Below are 14,045 nucleotides of genomic sequence, written 5' to 3' on the forward strand. Positions count from 1 at the left end.
CATATTCTCAATGAGTATTGCTCCTTGCCTTGTGTCAAGTTCTCTCTCTCTCTCTCTCTCTCTCTCTCTCTCTATATATATATATATATATATATATATATATATATATATATATATATATATATATATATATATATATATATATATATATATATATATATATGTGTATATGTGTATGTATGTGTGTGTGTGTGTGTGTGTGTGTGTATGTATGTATGTATGTATGTGTGTGTGTGTGTATATATATATATAGAATATGTTTCTTAGTCTGCTAATGCTTAGATCCTAGGCTTTTCATGAATGTTTCCACCGGTGAGATTGCATACTCAATTGTTGGACTCATACTGCATACATATATATGCAAACAGACAACTTTTAATTAGTGCAACATCAAAATAATCTTCATCATTGTGACAACTAAGGTTCAAACATGTATTTCTAGGAGTGGCATATATATTCATTGGGAATATGTAAGCCACCACTCATGTACATTTCATGGTTCCATTAGTATATTCTCATTAGCATATTCTTAGTGAGTATTGCTCCTTGCTTTGTGTCAAGTTCTCTCTCTCTCTCTCTCTATACATACATATATATATATATATATGTGTGTGTGTGTGTGTGTATTCATATATTCCTAGCAAAAAGAATATGGTTCTTAGCTTGCTAATGCTTAGATCCTAGGCTTTTCATGAATATTTCCACCTATGAGATTGCATACTCAATTGTTGGACGCATAGTGCATACATATAAAAGCAAACAAACAACTTTTAAATAGTGCAACATCAAAATAATCTTCATCATTGTGACAACTAAGGTTCAAACATGTATTTTGAGGAGTGGCATAAACTTACATTTTTCAAGGCAAAATCTATGCAAAAATGTCTCAATATACTTTATATGACACAAAGCTATACCTCCATTGATATTCTTAAATGGTATGCTCAAAGAATAATACAAGAGGCCCAAATCTCCATCTTGAAAGAAGCATTCAAGGCTTGAAAATTAGCAATGTGCTCCTCGTTTGGTCCAGAGTGCAACATCATCAATACATAGAAGAATGACTAGAAGCAAAGCATACGGACCCTTAACATACAGAATGCTTCCATTTAAACTATTTTGAAAATTGTGTGCAACCAAATAATCATGTATCTTCTTACATCAAGTACAAGGAGCTTGCTATAAACCATACAACATCTTTTTTTCAACCAATTTTTTTCTTGCCCTTCTTGAACAAAAATACAAGGCAACAATATATACATTCCCTGATACAAGCCACCATTCTAAACATGTACTTTATGTACAATTGATGTACAGTCCAACCAATGTGTGCAGACAAAGCACAATTTTTGTAAATGGTAGTTTTACATCAAGCGAGAGTTTAGGTCTCATCAAAATCTATGTTTTTTCCTTGAGGATAAACTTTTGCGACAAGTCTAGCCTTATAGAGATCAATACTACTATATGGTGTACATTAGGCTTGAAAAGACTCTTAGTACCAATTGACTCTTACCAAGAGAAAAGTCATACAAAGACTAACTAGTAGCATTCTTCATAATAGCATCGTACTCAAGTTGCATTATCAACAAGCAAAGTTTTGAATTCTTTGGTTGGTAAAAAAAAACTTGTTTTTCCTCATCACACATATTCAATATTGTCAAAGCAGAGAAATTTCTAGCATAAGGGACATGTTGAGACCTCAAAAAACTATACCGGCTGGAAATAGGTGCACCTAGTTACTAGCCCCTTGGCATACTTCTTATGTGCTCATCTTGTGTCCTTTCCTCAAGTACACCACGTATATATGCATTAGTAATAGGTTGACTTGGGACATTATTTGAAACTTGCATATGCTCTGTAGACATGGGGTTGCACCACCACTCGTAAAAAGAGGCAACCATAGACTATCCATATCTTGTGAGTGAAAATATATCGCTTTGGTAATGACAAAAAAGATTCCAATATAGATTCACAAAAGATACCTTTTTGGCTAATCAAGATATTCTTAGACTTTAATGATACAACATGCAGACCTTGCTTTATAAATTGTAGCCAGCACTAACACAATTCATAGATTTATAATCTACGTTTTTACATTTTTGTCCAACCTTTACATATATTCATATTGTATATTGTATATTGTTAGGCAATAAAGCATAGCCCAAACAATCAACGACAAGCAAGTGAGCAATAGAAGGCTTCTTTCCATGCCAAGACTCATACAAAGTGATGAATTACAAAGCTTTTACGGGACACTTGTTGAGCACACACAAATTACTTGTTGCCCAAAATATAGTCTTCATATACATGTGTAGATGGCGTCTTAAGAGGGGGCAAGGAAGTGGCCATCTAAGAGTGTTGCAAATGTAGCAAACTAGCATAATTTAGATGACCAGTATCTTGCCAAACTTTTGTATCTATAATAACATTTAAATCAAACATTGTGCATTGAGCTCTATCACCACCTGTTCTAAAAGATATCATCGATCTAAGAAATAGGAAGAAATGCAGTTTTCCATCATTAACTTACCATGTAGCACTATCATCAAGGTTTATCCAACGGGCTTCCAATTTCTGCCAAGCATAGCATAGAGTACTTCACTAATAAGACCATATGTAGGCCGAAATGAACATTGAAGACATCAAAACCCCTTGGACTAGAATCTTCATTTCTCTTACGTGTTGTTGAAGATGTTCTTATATATCGACACCAACAAGACCATAGCTATCGTAGCGTGAACAATAATCTGCGTTGCTACGCTGAGTGAGCTTGGGGGGGGGGGGGGGGGGGGGGGGGGGGGGGGGCTTGCTGGCACTTCAGCTCGTTGAATACCCTCCCCACAAGGGGCAACTCTCTTCTGGACATCTAAGGCTCCAAGCAACATGATCCATCAAGTAGGTTTCAAAAATAAACTTGAAGGATGGTTTATCAAATGGAGGGGGGCTTTGATGGCACTCTTGGGGAGGCTTTTCACAAAAGGAGCCATCAGGATTCAATTGGAAGAAGAGATTTCCCATGTAGGCCTACTTAAGAATTTGGGCAAGGAGGACCCATTGATCAAGAATTCATTTATTGAAACTTTAGGTGTGAAATCAAGAAAGGATCAGAACCCATCTATGGGCGACAACTTCGACAAGTCAAAGTGTTTGCCGTAGTCAGTGGACATCGAGAATGCAATCACACTGGTGATACCACCGACATTGGCAAAAAAGCAATCGGCCAAACTAGTAGGCACTTTTTTGGTTTTCAAATTCATGGGTAGGATTCCAAATCGTATCAAGCTAGTGAATTGGATCAATGGACAATGGAGCAGTTGACTATGTGCATTATTTGACAAGGGGTTTTAAACAATGCGCATCTAAGGTCTTGGCAAAAAGCCCCATTGTGCTCTATAGAACATGGATATGTGTTCTCCCATGGGACTATAGGATCAAGGTGGGTGCAAGACAGAACCATTCATGGTGTGTGTATATTGTGTGTGTGTGTGTGTGTGTGTGTGTGTGTGTGTGAGAGAGAGAGAGAGAGAGAGAGAGAGAGAGAGAGAGAGAATGTAACTCAAAATGATAATTCTATTATGCATGAGCTTGAACAAATAAATGAGCTTATACGATTGCCTCTTATATAAGCATACATCGGTTGAAAATGGCCCCATGCTACCACATGGGATACACATGCCCAATGTCATGTAGGCATCCTAGTAGACTAGAGAAGATTCACGTGAAGAAGCATAAGCATAGGCCAAAACCCATAAATCTCAATAGGGATCCCGCCTTTGACTTAGCATTGAAATAAAAATGTCTTGTCTAGGTCAAGTTTGTGAATCTTCCAATGTGGCTCTAGGGTAGCCTTTGGGAACTAGTTGCAACCTTGGGTACCCCTTTGTTTGTCCCATCTAATAGAAGCATGGAAAAAGCATCAAATAAGGTATGTATTCGTTGGGACTTGGACAAGACTCCCCCTAATAACATTGTTATCAATGTTGGGATTGGTCTTAAAGTTATTCCCTTGCGATCTGCAACATTTTATGGACCTTGTTTTAAATGTAATAGGTTGCCAGGCGATTGCACGAAAGCGAGACGAGGAGCAAGGCCAATTACAAAAGATAATAACCTATCGCATTATACAAAAAATAGGAGATGTGTCTTCGGTGCCTTCAAGGTTGATGGTGTGGAGCAACCTGTCCCCCGGAAAAGATATTTCAAGCTAATTTTAGGCTATTGTGTTATGCCTCATTTACTAATGTGTTATGGGTGTTGAAGTTCCAAGGGTGTTCTGATGATATATACTGCAAAATGGCATGAATAAACGGTGCATTCCTATAACCCTTACGAGTTTCAAATGCCAGCAAGGCCCGGTCCACACTAGTTCCTCATTAGTCTGTGCAAGTATCAGTTTGTTTAAATGTGGTAAGTGCCAAATTATGCGAGCCTTTCTTTTTTAATAACAAAGCCGAGTTATGTCTAGCTGTTGTATAACATCCATTGATTGTTGCACAGTTACTACTATTAGCTAGTGTTAAAAAAAATCAAAGGTCTCCAAAGGACATATCCTTATGGGATATGCTAGTCTTTTAACTACCGTAACTGGTATATACTAGTACGTGACCCGTGCGTTGCTACGGTCAAGAAGGAGTATCATTCAATTTTGGGTAACACCCCCCCCCCCCCCCCCCCCCCCCCTCCCCCTTTCTTAAAAGGGATAATATGTGTCGGTATTTTTTATGCATCCAATTCAAGGTAGTGACAACCATATCTTAAATGTTTTATTATGTGCAATAAAGTTTTAGATGCTTTATGACATCAGCCTAAATCACATCGACTTTGTGCAACAACAAAAAGTACATAGAGAATTGAATGAACATAACAACTTTAGAACATAAATTTAAAAGACTGCACGTTTGGGGGGGGGAGAGAGAGAGAGAGAGAGAGAGAGAGATAGAGGGAGGGGGGGACTAAAAGAAAAGCAACAATCCACTTTCATTATTGGTAGTCTTTGTAAGAATAACCTGATATTCTTCTCTAAAGAAAAAGTTTTTTGAAAGACACTAAATCTTAACCAACAAAATTGTTGCAATTTCAAAATGATAACCTTCGGGATGTTGCATTTGGTACTCGTCAAACCCATGGACCCACACAACGAATGCTCCTTCCAAAATGACCATGCCCCTCATGCAAGGTGTACAATACAATCCTCAAATTCTCATACCTATCCCTATAAGAGCATTATGCATTGGTCGGCAAGCGATCTTCGAGCTCGCGAACCCTTATGCGAGCTGAACCTGTAGTATGATTCATAGCCACACTGATGTGAAAGTGTCATTGGAGTCCTCCAAAAACTCATGCACTTCCATAAAAATGTTATCACGATAACAATGATTCCTGCAAGCCAACGGGTTAAGTACAATAAGTTCAATAACCAAACAAAATATAAAAAATCATCGTGCTTCATTGATGTTCCTTACCTAACAACTTCCAAGCTTTCAATAATGTGTACTACATCGTGCGTAGTGAGTGGGCCTCTCCAACCAGGTGTATCTACATGAGAAAATTGTCAGTTTGAACACTAAGCTGAAAATTTTACAAAGGAAATACTTAGATGTTACCATAGATATGAAATGGTGGATGATGAAGCATCCAGCTAAATGTAGATAGTGTCCAATGCCTTCTTTGATGTGGCATCTATAAATAGAACATTTCAACCCCATCCAAGAAACATCATAACATCAGCTTTTCATGAAAATCAAAGTTGAATCAACATAACAACTATAGTATGTGACGCACAGTATCAATACCACTGCAACTCTTAAATTTGTAACAATATCTTAGCTCTCGATCACTCGTAGATATGCATAAAGAGCTGCACAAATCTACTCGTTTATGTATATGAAAGCGATAATATTTCAAAATTCCCCCATAATGAGTCAAACACCACTGCTAAGAGCCTCTCTCTCTCTCTCTCTCTCTCTCTCTCTCTCTAAATTATTGCTCTCCTTGCGAAGGGAGAGGAGGTTCCTAAGGACAGGATGAACACACACACACACACACACACACACACACACACACACACACACACATGATCTGATTGGGTGTTGTCTCTATTGTTGTAAAGTAAAAGTAGGTTGCATCTAAAATTTCTCGTATGCACATTTTTCAAGTGTCCAAGAAGAAGCATTGTGTATCTGAGTGGGTATCCAATTGCTTGAAAAAAATGTAGGTTTTGTGTATTCCCATATATTCAATTTTGAAATCTACCTCTAAATTCTATGTTCGATTTCAATTTCAAATCGATTTAAAGATGAGAAACCTACAAAGTTTAGGGGGAAAACATTGAAACACAATGAAGTTGCCGTAAATTTTAAATATTTTCATCTGTTGATTTTTAAACTAGAAGTAAACTTAGGGTTAGTGCAATCCTAGTGATAAATTTTGACATTTATCTATTCATTGTAATTACTTGAAGGTAAGATAGAAGTAAACCTAGGTTTAGTGTAATCTCATTGACAACTATTCATTGTAAGTTTAAGGAGACAAATCCTAGAGAAATTTATTGTAAAGACCTTCAAAGTGTCAAGATTTTTTGTCCATCTCAAGCCTTTGCCACCTCGAATTTGGTCATTCCACTGCAAGCAAGCATTATGTATCTAAGTGGTATCTGATTGCTTGAAAAAACGTAGGTTTTGTGTATTTCCACATTCTCAATTTTAAAATTTCACGGTTAAATTTCTTTCCTGATTTTGATTTTGATTCAAAGATGAGAAAACCTACAAATTTTAGGGAAAGAACCTTGAAACACAATAAAGTTGATTTTTTTTTTCATATGTCGGTTTTTAAACTGGAAGCAATTTTAAGTTTAGTGTAATCCTACCAATAAATTTTGAGATTTAGTTATTCATTGTAACTTGAATGTGAGATGGAATTAAACCTACTTTAAGTGTAATCGCACCGCTAAATTCTGAGAATTAGCTATTCAATGCAACTTAAGGTGAGAAAAAAACCCAAGTTTAGCACAAATAATAGAGAAATTTAGTGCAAAAGAACCTTCAAACATCATCAAGTTTTTTTACCATCTCTCGCCTTCACCACCTCGGATTTGCTTGTGCCACTTCGGGTCTGCCTACACCGCATTGGGGCCGTTCGTCATCCGTCTTGGTTTCACTTGCCTTTGATGGCCCACGATGCATATGCACACGCATACGCGCACAGGCACACATGGTTGATATACACATGATTCAAAGGTAGAAAACGCTCGAAAAAAATGTGTCTTAGCTTAATAGTGTGTCGTTTCCAATTTCAAAAATGCCAATTGAGGGCAAGGGGAAAGGAGAAATTCCACCCCAAATTGAAAAAAAAAGGTTCAAAAACCCATTTGTAAAAAATGCCGGTTGAGAGCAAGGGGAAAAAGAGAAATTCCACCCCAAAATAGAAAAAGAAGTATAAAAAAATTTTAAAAAATACTCTCGCATCATCGGTTGATTTACACATGATTCAAAGGTAAACATTGTTTTGGAGAAATGTGCCTAGGCTTAATAGCGGGCGTTTTCAATTTCAAAAATGTCGGCATGATTCAAAGGTAAACAGTGTTCGAAAAAAATGTGTCTTAGCTTAATCACGTGCCGTTTCCAATGTCAAAAAGGCCGATTGAGAGCAAGGGGAAAAGGAGAAATTTCGCCCTAAAATAGAAAAAAGTAGTGTAAAAATCCGAATTTCAAAAATGCCGGTTGAGGGCAAGGGGAAAATGAGAAATTTTGCCCCAAAATAGAAACAAACAGTGTAAAAACCTGTAACCGTAATTTTTTAAATGTCCTCTTGGCAAACTCAATGAAAGGAATTTTGTATGTTTGGAACAATGACTTTTCCCTGAGTAGAGACGTCCAAGAAAAAAAGGGAGAAATTTTGCCAGAATAGGAAAAATAGTGACTTGAAGGAAAATAATTATGTGTTTTGGAACAATGATTTATTTAGAGGTAGAAATGATAAAAAATACGATGATTTTTTTGGAGGTAGAAATAGCCAAAAATAACGATGTGTCATAACGCTTCTGTGTGTCTCTCTCTCTCTCTCTCTCTCTCTCTCTCTCTCTCTCTCTCTCTCTCTTACACACACACACACACACAAACACACGTGCACGCGCACCTTTGATAACTGCGCAGTGCGAGTTGCACGAAGCTCCATCAATTATTGTGAGCGAAGTAAGTTGTAGGGCCAAGTGCCACCTCATAACTATCTCACAGGGGCATGGGCAGGAGAGGATCAGTGGCCCACGCCTATTTTTGGGAGCGTGTGCATCGTGGGCCATCCGATGTTGCAACGTGCTCGAATGTACCAATTTGCCCAAATTTATTAAATTGACCCAAGTCTACACAGTGGCGGGTTCATCATAAGGGAACCCCTTCTCCCAATGCTTTCAACAAACACGAACAGGTGAGGTGGCTAAGGTGATAGGCTTGCAAAGCTATTTTTTGGGTTCGATTCCGGGGGCGGAGAGTAAGAGAGGGAGGGGGACACCCGAATTTACAAATTTTGCTCCATCCGAAATTACCTATTTTTCCGAATCTACACAAACCGCATCGGACGGCTCAGATCGCACCCGATCCTCGAAGTGGGCGTGGGCCATTGATCCCCTCCAACTCATGCCCGTCTGAGATAGTGAGGATATGTCGCATAAAGCCTCTCTCTCTCTCTCTCTCACACACACACACACACACACACACACACACACACACACACCTACAACCCATATCAAAGACTTGCACTCTCTCTCTCTCTCTCTCTCTCTCTCACGCGTACGCGCACGCACACACAAACACACACACACACACACCTTCCAACTTCAATAGCTGCAACTCAAGTGTTGTCTCTCTTTGTCTCGCACACAATCGCTCATCATCATTGAGTCAGAGTCCTTAGAAGCGAGCAGGTTTTTGTCTCTCTCTCTCTCTCTCTCTCTCTCTCACACACACACACACACACACACACACACACACACACACACACACACACACATGCAAAGGGCACCATTAGCCAACCGTGCTATCGAGTCTCTCTCTCACTCGCATAAACTCGCCAACTCCCATGCAATGCTATTCAATTTCCTTCGAGAATCCTCCCCAATGTAAGTCATTGGGATTGAGGCCTTCTTTTTTGTTATCCAAGATTCCAAGTCAAGTTGAAGTGAAAGGAAGGCTCCAATAAGCGTGCATTGAACATGTCTTTCTTTTCCTAAAAAAGTGAAGTGAAGTGATGAATTTTTATATACTCTAATGCAAGTCTCCCAATGACAAAGAGGTGGATACCTTCTCCTTGCTCAAGATTTTTAAGCTGCATCTTGCAAGTACTAGTAAAACAGCACCGCCTTTGGCGGCGGCATGGCCTCTCTTACCCCCAAACCCCTTGCTCTTACTTAGAATCTGTGTGTGTGTGTGTGTGTGTGTGCGCGCGCGCGCGCGTGCGCATGCGTACGCATCATTCCTCAATGAGTCCCTCAATTGCACAAAGCCTATACCTTTGCCTGGTTGCCAAAGGCTACTCACCAGTATTATTTCTGTTTGGAGAAATAAATTTTCCCTAACACCCTTATGCCTAGACATCTCGACTTTGCCACCCTCTTGCATGCCTGGATAGTGGCCGACGGCAAATTCTCTCTTTCTTGGTGTTCGCATGTCTGAGTCTGGACAGTGGACAACTCTCTCTCTCTCTCTCTCTCTCTCTCTCTCTCTCTCTCTCTATTCTCATGCCTTGCTACTGCTACAGGAGACATTGGCATGAGCAAGGAAATCATGCCAAGTGTCAAAAGAGGGGGGGGGGGGGGGGAGGGGTTCCTTTCCCTTTTATAATATTATAGATTTAGATAGACTCATCCAAGAAAGGGTACATGTATTGCCCACGTGCCTCATTAAGATTTCTTGCAAGCTAATCTCCGCCATCAGCTCCAATGGGTTGATTTTAAACTATTCAGCTTGGGGAGAGAGAGAGAGAGAGAGAGAGAGAGAGAGAGAGAGAGAGAGAGAGAGTTAGTAACGAAGTTCTTGAACGACTTGTAAGACCATGATCTCTCTCTCTCTCTCTCTCTCTCTCCCCGTAATATACTTGTTGCATGTACTTGGAAAGCTATTGTGGCAACTCGTGCACCCCAAGAGTTCGTGGCCATGGAGCAGTGTTCAAGAAAAGTGAGTCTCAACTTAGCCTTGAGCCGGTTTGAAGGGAGAGGGAGAAAGAGAAAAACCGCTTGAAAAGTTTAAGAAAATAGATATAAATTGCGAGAAATTTCGATTAGTCTACAAAATTTCATCTTTGAATGTACCTAAAGGAAATTTTGTATGTTTTTGAAATTGATTTTTTTCGAACACCACCATGCAGTCTCGGCTTAATATCATGTCGTTTTTAATTTCAAAAATTCCGATCGGGGGCAAGGGGAAAAGGAAACTTTCCTTCCTAAAATAGCGAAAAATAATGAAAAAACAACCTAGTTTTTGAAATCTCCTCTTGGAAAATTCACAAAAGGAATCATTGGATTACAAAGCCAGTACTTGGTTGCCAAATGTACCAAGCAAAGGCGACCAACAGGATGTAGCACACATAAAGGTCGACCCAGTGTTTGAGAAAAATGTGTCTCAGCTTAATATCGTGTCGTTTTCAATTTCAAATATGCCGGTTGGGAGAAAGGGGAAAGGGAGAAATTTCGCCCCAAAATAGAGTGAAATAGTGTAAAAACCTAAAAAATACTCGTAATTCTAAACTTTGTATGTCCACTCAAGGTTGTATATGTAAAAGAAAAAAGACAATACTGAAATAGAGCTTGTTAGAGACATGAATCTGAGCTTTCTTATGTTAGACAAACAGTGCTAAGCCCACAACCTTAGGACCAAAATCTCAAATTTCAATGCAAAGAAGAGATTAGAGTTTGCAATAACTCTCAACACAAAGATAAAAATCAACTCCAAAGTTAATGATGGGATTCACCTTAAGTAGGAAATGGCAAGGTTACTTGATAACAACACAAATGCAATAGACCTTCAGCCCGCACGAACATAACAGTGCTCATTATATGTGCAAAGTGATTCTAGTAGCTCACAGCTCACATGACACAGCTTCTAACTCAACCACCATAAGATCTACAAATAAGGCGCTTGAAAGCGAGTCAAAATTAAAGGGCTCTTATAAGCATGTTTTGATGTCTTGCCACAAAAAAAAAGTGTGTAGTAAATATATGTATGCCATAAGTAGCCATACACAAATACACACACAAATATTGGATAGCATGTTGAAATTTTCCAGAACATGAGTGCTAAGCACTACCCCCTCAACTCAATTCTCGAGCACTCAATGATAGTAGGATAGTGGGGGAAAAAAATGTGAGTCAAATTGAAGGGACTTTTGTATCTCCTAATGGTTTGCCCTTTTATATTCTTGTAGACAAAGTGTTGTATCATAAGCTTCCTTAAACTCGTGACCTCATCCTGCAGGCGTTACATGGTTTGTGATTATCCCTTGCCAACATGCTTGTGATTATCCATTGCCAACATGTTAGACACCTGGTTGATCCTTCAATTTGTTCTTCAGAAGAAAATGTAACCAACTAAAATATGTGAGCTCAACATATGCAAGCGAGCCTTTGAATTCTTGAAAAGTTTTATGAGCAAAAACGTAAGGCGATAATTAAGCCTAACTTCCAAAATAAATTGGAAACGTATAGCATGCTGCCATTACACCTTAAAGTGGCTTTTAAGTGGAAAGGTCCTACAAAGAATATCATGTGATCCTCATGCACCTTTTGAATGAGGGTATTCGCATTATTTAAGAATTCCTCTATGTAACCACAGTCCTATTACTGAGCATCCAGCTTCTTCACCATCTCCCATATCCCAATCTTGAAGTTGGACTTCCTCATACTCCCCCCCTCCCCGATTGTCATCCCTTACTGAGCATCCAGCTCCTTTAACATCTCCCATATCCCAATCCTGAAGTTGGACTTCCTCACACTCCTCCCCTCCTCCATTGTCATCCCCATACAAATGACCCAACATAGTATGGGCACATCACACCCTACCTTGTCATCATCTTCATCATCACCTACCAAGTTTATGTACACATCAAACTTGGATCTTCTCATCCGATGCTGGTGACACCCCCTCCAGCTTGCGTATCTCCTCGTTGAAGTCGTCCGCCCGCACCTTCCTCTTCTTCTTCACTAATGCTCTTGTTGTCTTTTCAATCGTCCCTCACACCCTCTCCTTGGATTCCTTCAAACCGACCTTGAACTTCATATACTTCTCCTTGAGCTTTTGGCCCACCATTATTGGAGGTGGACCTCCACCAGACCTAAAATTTATTGCGGAGTTAGTGATTGCATTGCCTCTTAGTGCCGCATTGAGCCATGCATTTAGCACATCTTGGTACTTGTATGCCAGTTTGGTGGTGTCTAGAGTATCCCTAATTCTTAACGTCACCAACTTGGCATTCTCATCATAGAAGAGAAATTTTGGATTCAAGTAATCAAAGTTTGTCAAATTTTTTCTTCTGCTTCTCAAACCCTTCCATACCTCCTAGAGGGCGTCGATGTTCGAATGCTGGGCGTGGAAGATAGGGTCACATCCTGTAGAGTAAAGAGTGCCCATGTCATCATTGTTTGGGTTAGCAAGATTTCCAATCCATACATGAAGTATGCCATGAGGAAGATTTTCAATGGTGCCTGCTCCCGGTTCTGCTCCAGGTACCTTGACGATAAGCTTGACTAAAGAGCAAAGATTGAGTCTTTGAGTTGGTGACCATTTGTCGATACATGAGGGTGGTGTTCCCTGCAAGTTGGGCAGCTGTGAGGCGACTCAATGAAATTTTAGTTGAGATCCACCACATTAGGGGTTCTATGCAAGGGATTGCAATTGGCATCGTAGAGAGGACAAAGGGCTTTTACTGTCGTTGTGGAAGACTATACCCTGATGCAAAATCCTAATTCCAAAAAGGCAAGGAAAATGTGCCATTCTCATCATAATTTGCATCATATAAGGCACAATGGACGTTCACTTGCTACGAATATTGGCGAGGATCGAAGGGAGGGAATTTGACGGAGAAGCTTGTAAGCGTGGTTGTACTTCGATGTAAGGAGGGAATTGGTGGGCAAGAAGCAAGTGCGCATGGGTAGGTTTCTGGGGGATCCTTGGCATGGCAGGACTGCCATTTCTGTACTTGCTTCCACATTCAGCACTTGGCAGCCCTATCCAACCCCCAGATTTGAAGCAGCGTAGGACACCTCTCGACCCTCAATTACTGCCTTCATGTTTCAACCACCATCACTACCTTCAAGCTCAGTGGCAGCTGCCATCGATCAAGCACGACCTCGGCCTTGTTGTTGTTGGCGCCATCGCTTTCATGGAGTGCTGCAATGATAGGATATGAGAAAGTCACAGGCAGTCGATGCCCTTGGAGCGCACCAAGGTGGACAACTGTGTTGGTGCTTGTAGGCTTGCAGCTGTGCGGAAAGCCCCGGGGGAGATGAGGGCCTGGGAGCTGATGTAGAGAAGAGAGGTGGGGTTCTCCCTGATGAGAGTAGGACTCAACGTGCCGCGTGCTGGAGGTGGCACCTATTCTCTCTCTCTCTCTCTCTCTCTCTCTCTCTCACACACACACACACACACACACACACACACACACACACAATCTGGATGGAATGTCCCAGTTCATTGCCGCTGAAGACAACGTAGAGCAGGTGAGCGATCAGACAGACCCCTTCAAGCCTCGAGGTAGGTTTCTAAGTCAAAGCGGACAACTAAGCTTGAGGGGAAAATGGCATCAGGACCTGCTCGCAGCTCGTGCTCTGAGTGTAGGTGATTCCTCTAGAGTCTGTCGTCTACGGTACCTCATCAATTTCCCTGCATTAGTGAAAGGACATGACGGTGAAAGCGAGAGCTTCATACCTGCAGCTACCCGCTTGGGCATGATCGGACTACCGGAATCAAGAAGGTGTTGACACGTGGGAGGGGAAGGGCGGGAGACTGCGTGATGCGGCAGACTCAGACCGTGCATACAGCCTACAGTGCCGACTCGCCGAC

General features: G+C 40.5%; 1 pseudogene; it reads right to left on the reverse strand.

The window, feature by feature from the left end:
• Window positions 1-11,721: 11,721 nt before the first annotated feature.
• LOC147421444 (polyphenol oxidase, chloroplastic-like) lies at window positions 11,722-13,663 on the reverse strand (annotated as a pseudogene).
• Window positions 13,664-14,045: the final 382 nt, after the last annotated feature.

The sequence above is a fragment of the Adiantum capillus-veneris genome, chromosome 27, assembly GCF_014529385.1.
Source record: "Adiantum capillus-veneris isolate H3 chromosome 27, ASM1452938v2, whole genome shotgun sequence".
NCBI classification, from domain to species: domain Eukaryota; kingdom Viridiplantae; phylum Streptophyta; class Polypodiopsida; order Polypodiales; family Pteridaceae; genus Adiantum; species Adiantum capillus-veneris.